A 13,792-nucleotide genomic window follows, 5' to 3' on the forward strand; every position below is an offset into this window, starting at 1 on the left:
GGCGAGGTTGATGGGGCTGCTGAGCGCGCCGCCGTCGCCGCCATCGGGCGCCGCGTCCCGGCTGCTCTCCACGATCATGGCGGTGCGGCGGGGCGGGCGGCGGCGGGGAGCGGCGGGCGGCGGAGCGGGCGCGGGCACGGCCAGGGCTGGGCGGGCGGCGCGGCGGCTCTGGGGGCGCGGGGCCGCGGCCGCGCTTATACCGGGTCCGCCCCCCGCGGGCGGGGCCGCGCCGGGCGGGGCCGCGCTTCCCGTAAGGCCGGCGGGAGGAGCCTGGCCGTGAGGGCCCGCTGCCTCGGCCAGGGACATCCCCGGCGGGGAGCGTGGCCGGGGGGGGGCCGCCTCACGCGTCGCCGGCCGAGCTTGCCCCTGCGGGCTTCGCGCAGTAACAGAATGTCCTGAGTTGGAAAGGCCCCGCCGGGACCATCGAGTCCAACTCCTGGCTCTGCCCAGGACGCCCCAGGAATCGCGCATGAGCCTGAGAGCGTTGTCCAAACGCAGCCTCGGCAGCCCCCGCTCACAACGCGTGCAGACGCTAATTGCCACGCTCTCATGGAGTTGCAGAGGTGGGATATGGCCAGAATCTCCCTGGGCCTCCCACCGGTGCCGATAACACTTCACGTCTCCTTGTCCCTCAGCCTTCGCCCCAGCCCTGCCAGTCCTCGGCTCCAGGACGCAGGCATGGAAGGAAGAGCGGAGAGCTCTCGGTCATGTGCATCGCGTGAGCAGCATCCAGCGAGAAGGGGAACGTGAGCAGTCACTCACAGCAGGGATGAGTCATGTGTGTTCCTCTTACCCGCCGTGGAGTAGGCAGGGGCACACAAGGAGTGATTTCGGTTGTAGGTTGCACCATACTGCGGTGGCAAGAGCCTCTCGGTGGAGGCCGCCGGGGAGAAGCGGGTAAGCAACACAATGCCAAAACAAAAAGTGGGCGAAACCGTGCAACTGCTGTTAACATCACTGAGTTATTGCCAGTGCTCACGGGGAGACTTCTCGGGTTTCTACTTTTCAAACAAATATTTCTGCTTTCCCATTTCCACTGCAGTCACCGTCTTCTAAAATACAAGTGAGCAATTTTGCCCACGAGGTTGAGATTAGGAGGGTTTTAGCACTGTGGCTGCTCCGATAAATATGTAGTAAAACAACATGGTCTTTCTAAAGTATATTATGCAAATTGGAGGGCTATAATTGATATGTTTTAATTGTATTGAATAACATGGGTCAGGTGCAATATGAAATTATATTAACCAGACCACGAGGAGGCAGGAGGGAATTGCATTTTATTTTTCAAATATCTCTCCCACCGCCAAGTCAAGGAAGGGTTTTGCTGAGAATTACCTAGGCAGGTTTCTTCTCCAAAGAGTGTTGTTTTACACCATAGATTGAATCTATGCAGCCAGAATGAAATTTGCAAGCAGAACCCATAAAACAAAATCAGATGCCAAGTAGTGCCAGAAATACCCCAATAAAGGTAAATATTCACTTGCTCCCTGAGCAGAAGCTCACTCCCAAGCACACCTTCTCCCTGATTTAACAAAGCACTTTACGCAAGTGAGGATTTATGAAATCAGGCAGTGTGTTTTAAACAAGCAAGGAGAAGGTTCCCCGTTCTTCAAGCCTTAGACCTCAGTTATGATACCTTAACCTTAGGTAGATGCTTTTAAGTATCTCCTCACTGAAAAGCACTTGATGCTCAGAGATCCTGGAGCCCACGAATGCTCTTTGCACATTCAGTGGCTGTGAGGAGGACCCACAACTCAGCTTTCCAAAGCAGACCCAACCGATGGATCTTTGCGTTCTCATCCCTGCCAGGGAGCCCAGAAAGCCACTCATTTTAACCTCACAGGAGGGTCTGCGACTCCTGCAAAATGCATCTCGTCTTTCAACAAGCAGGTGGTAATGCAAATCTGAGAGGTCAATAATCCACAAAATTAGATTTGTCATCACAGTTGCCTGCCATTCCCTTTAAAATGTTGAGAGTAAAAGAGATTTCAAACCAGAAGTGGATTTGTCTCATTGTAGTTCTGTGTTGTAGAAGGTCTCTAAACCACGTGCAGGCAGGGACAGGCAGCATCTTTATCCTTGCAATTCAATAACAATTTTGAAATGGATTTAATTGGAGATTAGTCTCTACATATGAATGAAAACTATTCTATAAAACCATTTAATGTGTTTGTTTGTTTGTTTTTCCCTAAAGAGGGCATGGAATTTCTTTTTGTCTTCTATTCCAAAGTCTCTACTCTCCTGAAGGCTGAATTGCTGACTTGCTCTCCTTTTACCAAGCAAAACCCATTTCAGGTAACACTCTGATACCTCAGCTCATACTTGTTTCATCCATGACATCTTATTTATCAGGTCTCCTGGCATAAATCTACTCCCAGTCAAAGCAGATTAAGGCAAGTCTAATTCCACCAAGCTCCATAACAAAAGGCTCTTTCAAAAATATACACACACCCACTGGTTGCACAAGATGAGCTGGCTCACAGCAGCCCTGTGTTCTCAAAGTGCTTCTGTGAGAGTTACTGGTAAATTATTGCTACATCCACAAACTGTAATTATTAATGCTGCAGACCTTGAGCTTTAATGGGTTTTGGCCCAAACACTACGTAACATCTGTGGTGACCAAAACCCTGTGAGGCATCTTCAACCAAAGTAAGTTCCTCTGGGGCAGGGTGGTGCCCCCCCAAAAAAGCACTTGTCACCTCTTCTCCTTGGGAAGGCATCCGGCTGGTTTCAGCCTTCTTTGGCCGAGCTGTAATTCAGTGTAACCCACCAGCCTCAGAGCTGGAGAAGGCTGCGAGGTGAGCACAAGGCAGCCGCCTCAGCTCCCTGAGTGCTGTCTGTCTGCCCATGTTTTTATTGCACCACCTCCCTACCGGCATGTATCAATGATGCCAGCTAGCGTTTGTCCTGAAACCACTCTTCTACACACCTGCAGAAAGTGAGATAGGCTTATCCTGGTATCTCAAGTAACAACAAAAAAGAAACAGAATGCACTTGTTTCTGAAAACTCTGTTTCCTCCCTCCCTCCCTTCAGAGCACAGCTCGGTATTGTAGCATTAAAAGCAATCAGCCTTGGTTTAGGTTAACCCAATATACTCGATTAATGAAATAACTTTTGAGAGTGTGACTTGTGCATGCCCATGAGCTACTTCAACTGGATCTGGAAAAAAACTCAGTTGAGAACAAAACCAAAATCCAGTTGTCTCGAAGCTTGTGCTTGCTGGGTAGGGGTCTCATTACAGAAAGCAAAGAGGCTGAATACCAACATCTTAAGACTTTTACCACCAGCTAAACATCCAGGCTAACCAGGGTCATGTGTATCCCCTTTGCTGTCCTAATCAGAATGAGCACAGAGAAAAGATGCAGTGAACGCTATAGGGAATGTAGGCTTTAAATAAATGAATGAATGAATAAAGCAATCGCAGTATGTGGAGCTTTGTCTTCCCTGTAGAGCAGCACGTAGTCAGTCTGCCAGGCACACTATATAACCTCCCTCTGTGAGTGAGGAACACGCCAGCTCTCAGAGCAGCCCATGGTTCAGCAGGAATGGGAGCTGAATAAATCTCTCCCCTCAGTCTGTCTTCTAAGCAGCAGCATGGAATAAGGGACAGCCTCTAGGTGAAGCGTCAGAGCACAAACTACTAGTAACAAGAAACTTGTTGGTTTTGCAACATGTTTCTGGAGCAGCTTGACCTTTGCGGTATTTCTTAAACTGGACATAAAAATGGTAGTTTACAATCCAGTTGCTTAATGCAAGTGAATATTTGCTGTGTTGATGTCAAACGTGGCTTATTCTCCACTGGGTGCAATCCAGGCTCCTGCTGCAGACTGTGAGTTGAGGTGTGCAAACACCGCTGCCACACCTCTGCACCCCAGCAGTGTTTCCCACAGCACACACCTCCCAAACCATGCAGCACAACACTCAATTTGCTTCTGGACTGGCATTGAGAAAAACAGAGGTAAAAGCTCAGAACTATTCCACTCCTAGAGAGCATTCAGGGTCTGTACCTGCGTCTGCTTTAAACAGTTCTGGAGAACACTTGTCCTCAGGCTGGAAGTGGTCCATGGCACAGTTTTCCTCTAAAAGCTGGTACAGACAGAGGAGTTAGTGTTTCTTCCCTCTTTGCTATACTTGTATTGCTACATTTTTCCTAGACTGTGGTCTCCAAGACTGACATTCCGGGATTACCCTGAACATCAAAAGGGGACATGTATAATTCTTCATATTAAAGAAAAACTTAGACTTTTTATTTAACATATTCTTTTGGGCCTTACTCCTTTGATCCAGAGAATACCCTCAATTCTGTTTACTTTTTTTTTTTTTTCTCTCAAGCTGTCTGATATTTAAAAAAAAAAAAAAAAAAGTGGGTTGCTCCTAAGTAGATCCTTCAACACTGTGTATATAAAACAGCTGAAATCAGTACAGAGGAAAAGAAACCCTAAGCCCAGCAAAGCTGGCAGAGTGGATCTGAGTTGTGTGGAAGCAAACATTTTCCTTGTATATATACCTCGTGTTTGGGGACATTCCTCCCAACACACTCACTCCCCTGGCTAGTCATGTTTTCTCAGCAGCTTACCTATCTCATTAGTTCATTAGCGCCTTGCAGCAGGAGTGCACGGCTAAGAAACACACACGCCTCTGATGTCACAGCCTGTAAACAAGGAGCAGGAGGCCGTTTCCCCATAGCAAAGGACAGTGTCATATGTCCCTTATATGGATATAAGAATATTATAAAGGATACTGTGTGCACAGTGAGGTAGAGTGTGCACTTAGGTGGTTTGTTGTGGTATTCCAGTTTAGAAAGGGAGTTGGCACAGTTTCTCAGAGCTGTTGGGGAGACATGGTATAGGTTTGGAAGGGTCATCATCAGTTTTCCTTTTTGCTCCTGTTAAGACATTTTTCCTCCTAACCCAGATGACCAACCTGGGCCAAAACCTGACATTCATAGCTCACATTAATTTCATGTTCTGCTGCCAGATGCAGGAGCATGTGTTGCAAGCACAGTGGGTGAGTTAGGCTCTGGTGTACTTTGATTTCAATGTTCCTACTTTCCACAAACAAGGACCGCTTCAACCACCTGTAAAACGAAACCACTTTCTAACAGGGACTGCAGAGCTGTCCCGATGCACATTGCCACTCAACACTTCAGTACAGGGATGGGAAGAAAAACTCTCAAAGTAAGACTTGAATGTAGAAAAACATGATTTTTTTTGAGCAGCTCTCTACCCAGACACTTGCATTGCTAGACTCAGTTTGCGTGTCGTAGCAGGTAAACTATCTAAGATGGATGTTACCATACATACAGGCTTCTCAAACATACATTTCTCCACTCAAAAACATTGTCTAGGCAGATTTTGAAAACTTGTGCTCTTCTTGGATATGGCAAACCAGTCACATCTACCAGACAGCAGGTCTAGCAGCTGGCCAGTCCAGAAACCCCAGGCACAATGTCAGTATTTATACAGCCCACCCGTGCAGCATTTGCATGGAAGGATCAACACCTGCAGGAAACCTCAGCACTGATTTGCACAATCCTACACAACCTGTGTGCATACCATCAGCTCAAGGTGCAGATCAACAAGCAGGAAAGTCCAGGCAGGAGCAAGACAACCAGTAAAAAGCACTTGTAGCATGTTAACACTGTAGAGATCATTGAAGGGAATCATCTAATGTCTTGAGCATATGAAATATGTGTTTTCCAGCTGATAGAGTTTAAATGCCTTCAGTTCAGACATCCATTCACTAACAGAATCCCAGCTTCAAAATACATGTCTGTCTGACCATTGGGAAAATCTTGAAACTCAGCTACAGAGCTGTCCTCCATTAGTCAGATAAAAACACAATAAACAGGAATTTTTATCATTAAAAAAGCACCTAAATCAAGGCAGACAAATAAAATTTTATTATGGTAGGGAAAACGTTAGGTGGCTTCCAGACAGCAGTACAAAAATTTTCCTGGTGCTTAGGATGAGCTGCATCTACTAGGCCAGGTTTTATCTTCAGTTAAATGTGTGCTGGAACAGCTGGGACAATACCTCTCCACCTGTGGATCAGAATTTGCTGTCACACAGGTCTCAACCACAGATGTCCTATGTCTGCATAAAAGATACACATATCACAGGAAGGATCCAAATACTCTGTTCTTTCTATAGACTTAACAGCCACCTGCTACAGGTTTAGAAAGAAATTCATGACAGTAATGACAGCTTCACAGTAATATGTAAATCATGCACAAGTTAGCATAAGACATCAAGAAAGTTGGAAATAAACTCTTTGATTTGGTGGGGCATTGTGCAGAGCTCTGTTCCCAGGCGCTGGCTCCCTCCTCCAGTTCCCAGCTGGGAAAAGACACCTTCCACAGCCAGACGCATCCTGTCTGACAGGACGCTGCTCTCCACAGAAGCCAGCCCATGGATGTTTAAGCTTCCTTTTAATTTCCTGCCAATTTCTTAAGAAGAAAGCAAAAGTAAAGGCAGCTCTTGTTTCTACCTCGAACATTTTGTCTCAGCAGTTTGTGACTGGGAACACATAAAGTCACACAGGGGGTTCTTAACAGCACCATCAGGACTGAGTTTTGCTGCTCTCAAAAGTCCAGGTGAGAAGCAAAGCCAGGTCAGACCACTGGGACTGCAGCAGCAGCCAAAGTAAGGGATGGGATCCTTCCTGCCACCCTGCTGCTCGGAGCAGCCCAGGGATGGGAAAGGAAGCTCCCCAGTGCCCAGGACTGCTGCTGCAGACCTCTTTCCAGCAACTGATGAAGATAATGATGATGATGATGATGATATCCCAACCACGACCTCCAGGGTGGCAGGCTGCAAGGCTGCCCCAAGCAGCCCAGGGCTTGGCTGGTGCTTGGCTCCCTGTGACAGAGGGCATTTCCTCCCTGCGCACACCCTACTCCCACCCACTGCCGCCAAATGCAACAGGAAGTGTGCCTTGCTGCAAAGAAAGTAAATAGAAGTCTAATGAGGAAAAAAAATAAAAAAAATCACTTGCTGGAACGTGATCACCAAGCAGATACTGGAGTTTTGTTTGGAGCAGAAATATGGCCTTCTTTTCAATGCCCTAAATGGCATTTGTTCCTGACCACTGGTCACCCAGACTGGCTGAGGGAGAGCCCAGGGTGTCCCCTTTTCTCCGTGCCTCTAGCAAACCTCCACATCCCTGGCTTCCATCTGAAGTACGTGCGAGCTACCCACCCCGCGTGCACGTCTCCAACGTCATCATGGCACACACAAGCCCCCAGACATCTGGGGTCTGAAAACCAGACCACATTGCATCCTCCGCACGGCTCTTTGTGCCGAGCTGCCCTCCCTGCCGGCCAGAGACAGGCACGGTTAATGAACCAGGGTGCTGCATAATCAACCTCCTGTGGTAAACCATGGAAACCCTTGCCAGGCGATGAAAAAAGTTTATGGTTTGGTTTAATAAGCCCCTTAGCATAACAAAATTTAAAGTGAATTTTAAACTCATTAAACTTACTTCTTTTCATTCCCACAGACTTTTTTTCTGAATTACAAGAAAGTAGGTGTAGATCCCTATTTTTATATGCTTCCTTGTGTTGTCTCACACTGCACCATGACAGTTTACTCCTGTCCCGTTGAAGCTGGCAGGCTCATCTGTTGATGGTGCTCTGCTATTCCAAAATTACTGATGAGCTGCCAGGAAAGAATTGTAACCAAGATTATACAAAACAACTTTTTTCACTAACAATGCTTCTTCCATTCAGTACTCTCAAAGCTTAGCTTTCCATCCATCCATCCTCTGGAAAGCTACTACATCCTCCCCTAGAAATGCATATTGTTTCAGAGAGAGTCACCCAGAACAGCTAAGCTATTTAGGAGTATTTTGCCACCAGATTCACTGAGGGTTTTCAAAAATCCCACCATTCTTCGTGGTTTCTTCGCTCTTGGCTGTTACACATTACCTTCCCAAAAGCCAACCATTCTTCCATACTCAGCCCCAAAAGGGACACAGATAATTATAGCACAAGCCACTTGCGAGGCTATTACAAGTAAAAAAAACTTGAGAAGCCAACATTGTTTCAGTCGATTAGGTTTTTTAAGCAAGAAATCAAATAAAATTATTCCAGCATACCTTCATGTTGGAGGAGTGAAGTTAGAAATAGTTCTGTGGAAAACAAGCCAGTTCTTTGCACCCCATTGGCAACTGATCATTCCTTATGGCCGTGCCTGTGTGAATGACTGAGAAGTTCCGCTGAGGTTTAAAGGTGTGAAAACAGAGAAGCAGTGGTAAGGAAATTTTTCTTCCCCTCCCTCACAAAAGTCCTGCTAACTTTGGCTTTCTGTTCCCAAAGCAAAAACAAAAAAAACAAAAAAAAAGTCCCAAAACCCTGAACAACACCCCACAAGTTTCTATCAGCTCCCGGCTGAGTACCCACGGGGCACCTTCAGTGCAGTGGCTCACACACCACTTATCTTTTGGCTCTGGTTGACAGGAAGGGAACGGGGATGTTGTGACATGTGAGAGGAAGCAGGGTGGAGGAGGACAGTGGTGTGAGCATGGCTCCCTGGACTTTTTCTGTGCCGTGGAATTTCCCAGGTGGGGTAAGCCCTAGTTGAGGACATTCCCCTGTCAAAGAGGCTGGCAGGAAATCCCAGGCTGGCGTAACAGTGCCAAAAAAGGGTCCAGAAAACAGATATGAGATAAGAATAATGAAAAAGTGCTGTGCAGCAGTGGGGTGAAGAGAAACTCGTGGGTACAACCCAGTGAAGTTTCCCTCCTGCCAGGGTCAGGTTCTCCTTGCCCAAGCCCTGCCAGCAGTGCTGCCTGTATAGCCACAAGCATTAAGCTGTATCTTGGTATGCAACCCTTTTCTGTCTTGGCACTACAGGGTAAACTGGACAAGCAGGTGCCTGCATAGCATTCACATAGCAAGGAAGACAGATAAAATGTCCCACAGGAAGAAAAAAAAAGCTCCAGCCTTTGGGAGGTGGTGCAGGACAAAAACCTCTCCTTGGCAACTGTCTGGCTTTCAGCAGGACTTTGCCCTCAGAAGGGTTGGAATGAGTCTCACAGGGTGTCAGTGTGAAAGCTCCATACAGCCAGGAGCCTGGTTCAAGTGAGAAGGGGGATATGTGTGGAAAAGAAAAAGAAAGAAAAAAGGAAAAAGCAGTCCCATTTGTTACAGCTGTATCAGCTGTGAAATAGTCACCTGGTCCAGTAGATAAAAATAACCTTCAGTATAAAACAAGTGTCCTGGATTTTCCTACAATGTGAAGAGATCCATCTGAATCATACTCTCTTTTCTTCTCCTTTCAGCACTGGCATGGGCCAGGATTCACAGTGCATATCAAATCTGGTGAGCAAGGACAGGACACCCAAATCTTTCCAGAGCAAACACCCCTCACTTTCAGTGCCTCATGTTGCCCCTTCCCAAATGCAGCCAACTGATACAATTCCCAGCAGCTGGCACCAACAAGATAAAAGCACTGGACCACTGCTCCCCCTGCCCGTTGTGTCCCCAGTGCCTCCTACACTGGAACATAAATGTTAAAAACAAACAGAACATCCTCAGAGTTTACCCCCACCCTAGCCCTGCCCCAGCAAGCTGCAGGAAGGAGGTAGGAGAGAACATCTCCATCCCAAATGTGATAGATTCGAAACCTTCCCCCTGCAGGCAGGAAACGCTGTGTGGGCTCCACCTTCCTGTTCGCAGATGTATTATATCACTGGAACATGTTCAACTGATAATCTTGATGGGCTTGATAGTTCTTCTCTTTGAAATCAGGATGGTTTGTCCCAGCTGAGGCTGGTACTTGCTCACTGAAGGCCCACGGTGCCCTCAGTCTTGCCAAACATGTGACAGACCCCTGCCCTGCCCTCTCCTGCAGCAGCTGTGGAGCAAAACCTGCTGCCTTTGGGGACCTGAGGGGCTTCTGAGTGCCCCTCAAGGTATCGAGATCTCTCTTTGCAAAGAGGGGAGGCTGCAGCCCCAAAGAGGCACAGATGGCCCAACACCATAGGCAGTAGAAGCAGCACCTGGAGCACCACTCGGCTCATCCTTTCTCCCAGGTGTTACTGCCTTTGGAGTTAGCGCAGCTCAGGTGATTCGACTCCAAAAATCACAGGGGACATTTGTTATCAGCTGAATATGTGATGGAGGTCAGCCCCCTCCTGGGCACCACTCACCTGTGCAAAGAGGTGAGTACCTGCTGCAAAGAAAAGGGAAATCCAAGTCTGACAAGAAAAAAAGACAGGAAGAGTAAAAATGTGTGGCAGGGTAGGATGAAAAGTCATGACTCCAGCCAGAAGTGAAAAATACCTACTTGTAACAATTTTTGTTGCACACAAGAACAGGGGCAACAGGACATCATGAAGAAATGTGTTAACATAGTGCACCTATATTTCAGCCAGAAGACATGAAACTTCTGGATTGGAAGATATACATATGTTGAACACATTTTACAACAATGTAAAGTAATTATAGTATCTGCTTGTTACTGAAGCACCTGATATTTTTTTAAATGGATTTTTAAGACAAGACATTTTCTTCAGTAAAGTAACTTTCTTTTTCTAATTTTACTTATCAGTGCAAGGGCAAAAAGCAAGGCACAGCAAAAGATTATTAATATTAATGATGATGATAACAATAATAATAATAATACTACACAGGGAAAAATACAAATATGGAGCAGAAAGATATGAAACCATTAGAAGGAAGAAACAGCTAGAGACAAAAATAGTTGCCTTGCCAAGAGCAAGCAACAATTCCCTGAGAGAAGCTGACTCAGAAAAGAGAGCAGGCAGGACTGGAAAACACAACTCACCCAGCTCAGGGAAAACCAAAGGGTAGGAAGGGGTGGAAAGAACTGAGTGCAGGATGGCAAGAGGGGAAAATCCCTGTAACTTGTCATGGTTCTTTCACCGCAGGTCCTTGTACAGTGCCTCTCACCTACTGCACTCCCACGGGCATGTCCCACCTGGAAGTTCTTTTGCAAGATCCTTCAGAGTGAGCTGCCACACCACAGCAGAGGAATAGTCCTTGTCATATAAATACTCCTTGCTGTTGCAAACAGACCGCAGCAGAGATTTTCAGGGAAAAGGGACAGCCCTGTAACCAAACTGAACCAAAGAGCAACAGGTGCCTGCAGAGGGCCCAAGCACAAGGGCCAAGGGTGAAAAACACTTGTCCATTTTCAGAACTGACCAGGGAAGGAGAGAGTAAAAATTAGAGAGGAGAAAATGTTTAATGGATGGCTGACCCAGAGAACACTGAGTGCCACAGCATGTTTTGCTCTCAGACCACAGACACTGCCTAATTTTCTATGTTGCAGAAAGAACTAACTTGAGATGTACTATTCTATCTTGGTAAAGTTTACTCTCTTGATCCTTTTGTGGCTTAATAAAAAAAATCAGATTTAAAGGATTTTTTTGGGAGGGAAAAATCATCCTCTGAAGCATAATCTTCAATCTGAGAGTTATCAAATCTATGTCATCAATTGATTTCATTCTCAAACAAACTTAAGTCAAAGAGCCTCCAGCGGTATTTGCGACATCTGTTTTCAAAACACAAACTACGCAGGAGTTAGAAAACAAACCACCACCAAGACAAATATGTTGTGGCTTATGTTCTTCATTTGAGAGCCATCCCAGGCTCTTTTTCAGTGCCTCAAAGCCCTCTTCTGGCCACATTAATTAAGGGATTAATTTATTAAGCCCATGCCAGCTGTCAGAGTTGGGATGTGGGGGAGGGCACGTTGCACTTTCACTGAGTTTTAGTGACGTGCTCACTCTGCAATCTGGTGCACACAGAAAATAACTCGTACACTCAATTCTCTAGCATTCCCCCACAAAATCTCTCTTTCACCTTCCAAGCAGAGAAGCTCCTGTACAATTCACCATGACAGACTCACAGAGCAGACCAGCTTGCATCACCCCAGAAGGCTACTGAATATGCCCACGAGAGGCTCGTAACACCAACAGTGAGGGAGGACACAGCAATTGGGACAGGATTTTAGAATCACTGCCCAGATACAAGCTAGGTTCCCTTACGTAAGAGTGCAGATCTGGGTGACAAGCACTGTGGTGAATTACCAATTCAGGAAGACTCAAAGACGCAGATTCAAAGACATAAAACATTTTCCTGATTTCAGATACTCTGATGTTGCACCGTAAATAGGACAGCTGATGTTAGAAGTTACCTTATACGCTGCTAACTGGGGATGCAGGGCTAAACCACGGGATGAACACAAGAAGCCCCATTCCAACCAGATTAGAAACCGTGTTGTTTTGGCTTTTTAACTGCCCTGGTGAGCCTCCTGCCCCTGTGTCTGATGGATGAGGCTCAAGCCCCTGCCCTGCCAAGCAACCTATGCCATCTCAGGCAGGTTACATGCCTCCTCTGAGTCAGCATAACCTCTGAGGAGCACTTGGCACATGAAGAAAACCTGTGTGTGCACTCCTCCTTATCTTCATCACAAGTGCTTTGGGTTTCTTTTAAAAAGTTCCCCAGCTATGATATCTGTCACATCTACAGCTATGTGAGAGAACACAATACACATGGTTTCAAACCAGCTGCAAGCAGAGTTTGGAACTGTGCCTAACATGATTGCTGTGTCATTGCGGCCAGAAGGGCAGAGAGGAAGAGGTGGGTGAGCAGCCTGGGTGGGAAGAACTGTTCCTTTTTTAAAACGTGGAGCAATACATCTATGTGCCTTCAGTGTGCTATCTCAGATGAATGAGCCTGGCCCATACACATCAGTATTTCCTTTGGAAATCTCCACATGACCAAATACCCAACCTTCTTCCTCTCCCTGGTGTCACACAGCAAGACCTTTGCATGTTGTTTTTCCTTAACTGCATCCTACGTTTTTGCTTCCCCTCTCTGTCCTACTCCCCACTCTCACTGCCCCTCTGAGGAGGCCTGGGGCCTGACCTAGCACCACACAGAAAAGCAGCTCCTACTTCACAGCCTCTCTCACTCATTTTTGGCCGAGTGAAGGCTGATGTAGGTCGGACACGACGGCAGCACATCTTTAATACGGTTTCCGGAGCCAAACGCTGGGAGGGAGCTGCTTTGCCTTTGCCCTGTCCCCTCGGGGCCACTGGGACTGGTGAGAGCAGGCTGGGCCATGGCCCCAGCTCTGAACCTGTGAGCAGCTCCCAGGTCACACCCCTGGCCCCTGCCCTGCCCCCTTCAGCACTCACCACACGAGAGGGGAACAGAAAAACAGAACAGATACTTGGCCGTACGGCCTCAGCACTCTCTCCTAGCCAGCAGGACTTTGTCATTCAGGGATTTTTAGCCTGGCCAAACGGGCTATTTTTGGCTACGTGCATCAGGAACCAGCACAAAGGGCATCACACCCCGCTTACTGCATTCCCAGCTACGAACCTTGGCTGCAAGCTGACTCAAAGGCAAGCCAGTGGACATCCCCCAAATCCTCCACCCTTGGTCCATCCCAGACTCCCCAGTCTGTGCCAGGCAGCCCCTCTCTCCCTCTCCCCACGACCCTGCAAACACAGCCCTTGGGCTCACGGGGCCGTGGACAGACAGCCCGCCAGCACAGGATGCCCTACAGCCCTCGAACACTCTCACTGACCCACAGGACGCATCTCTCCGCAATTTCTCTTCCATTATTTAAGTAAAAACTGTTCATAAAACAGAGAAGCAATGACTATGCTGCATCTGCTCTTCACCATTTTTTAAAATGAAGTGGTTTAAGGAGTTCCTGTGGGTCATTCGGGCTGCAAAAGCCCTCAAAGAAGGAAGCCTAGATTATGTAGAAGCTTATATTATGTGTTGAATACACCAACAGAGGGAAATAT

This window comes from Hirundo rustica, chromosome 2, assembly GCF_015227805.2.
Source record: "Hirundo rustica isolate bHirRus1 chromosome 2, bHirRus1.pri.v3, whole genome shotgun sequence".
NCBI lineage: Eukaryota > Metazoa > Chordata > Aves > Passeriformes > Hirundinidae > Hirundo > Hirundo rustica.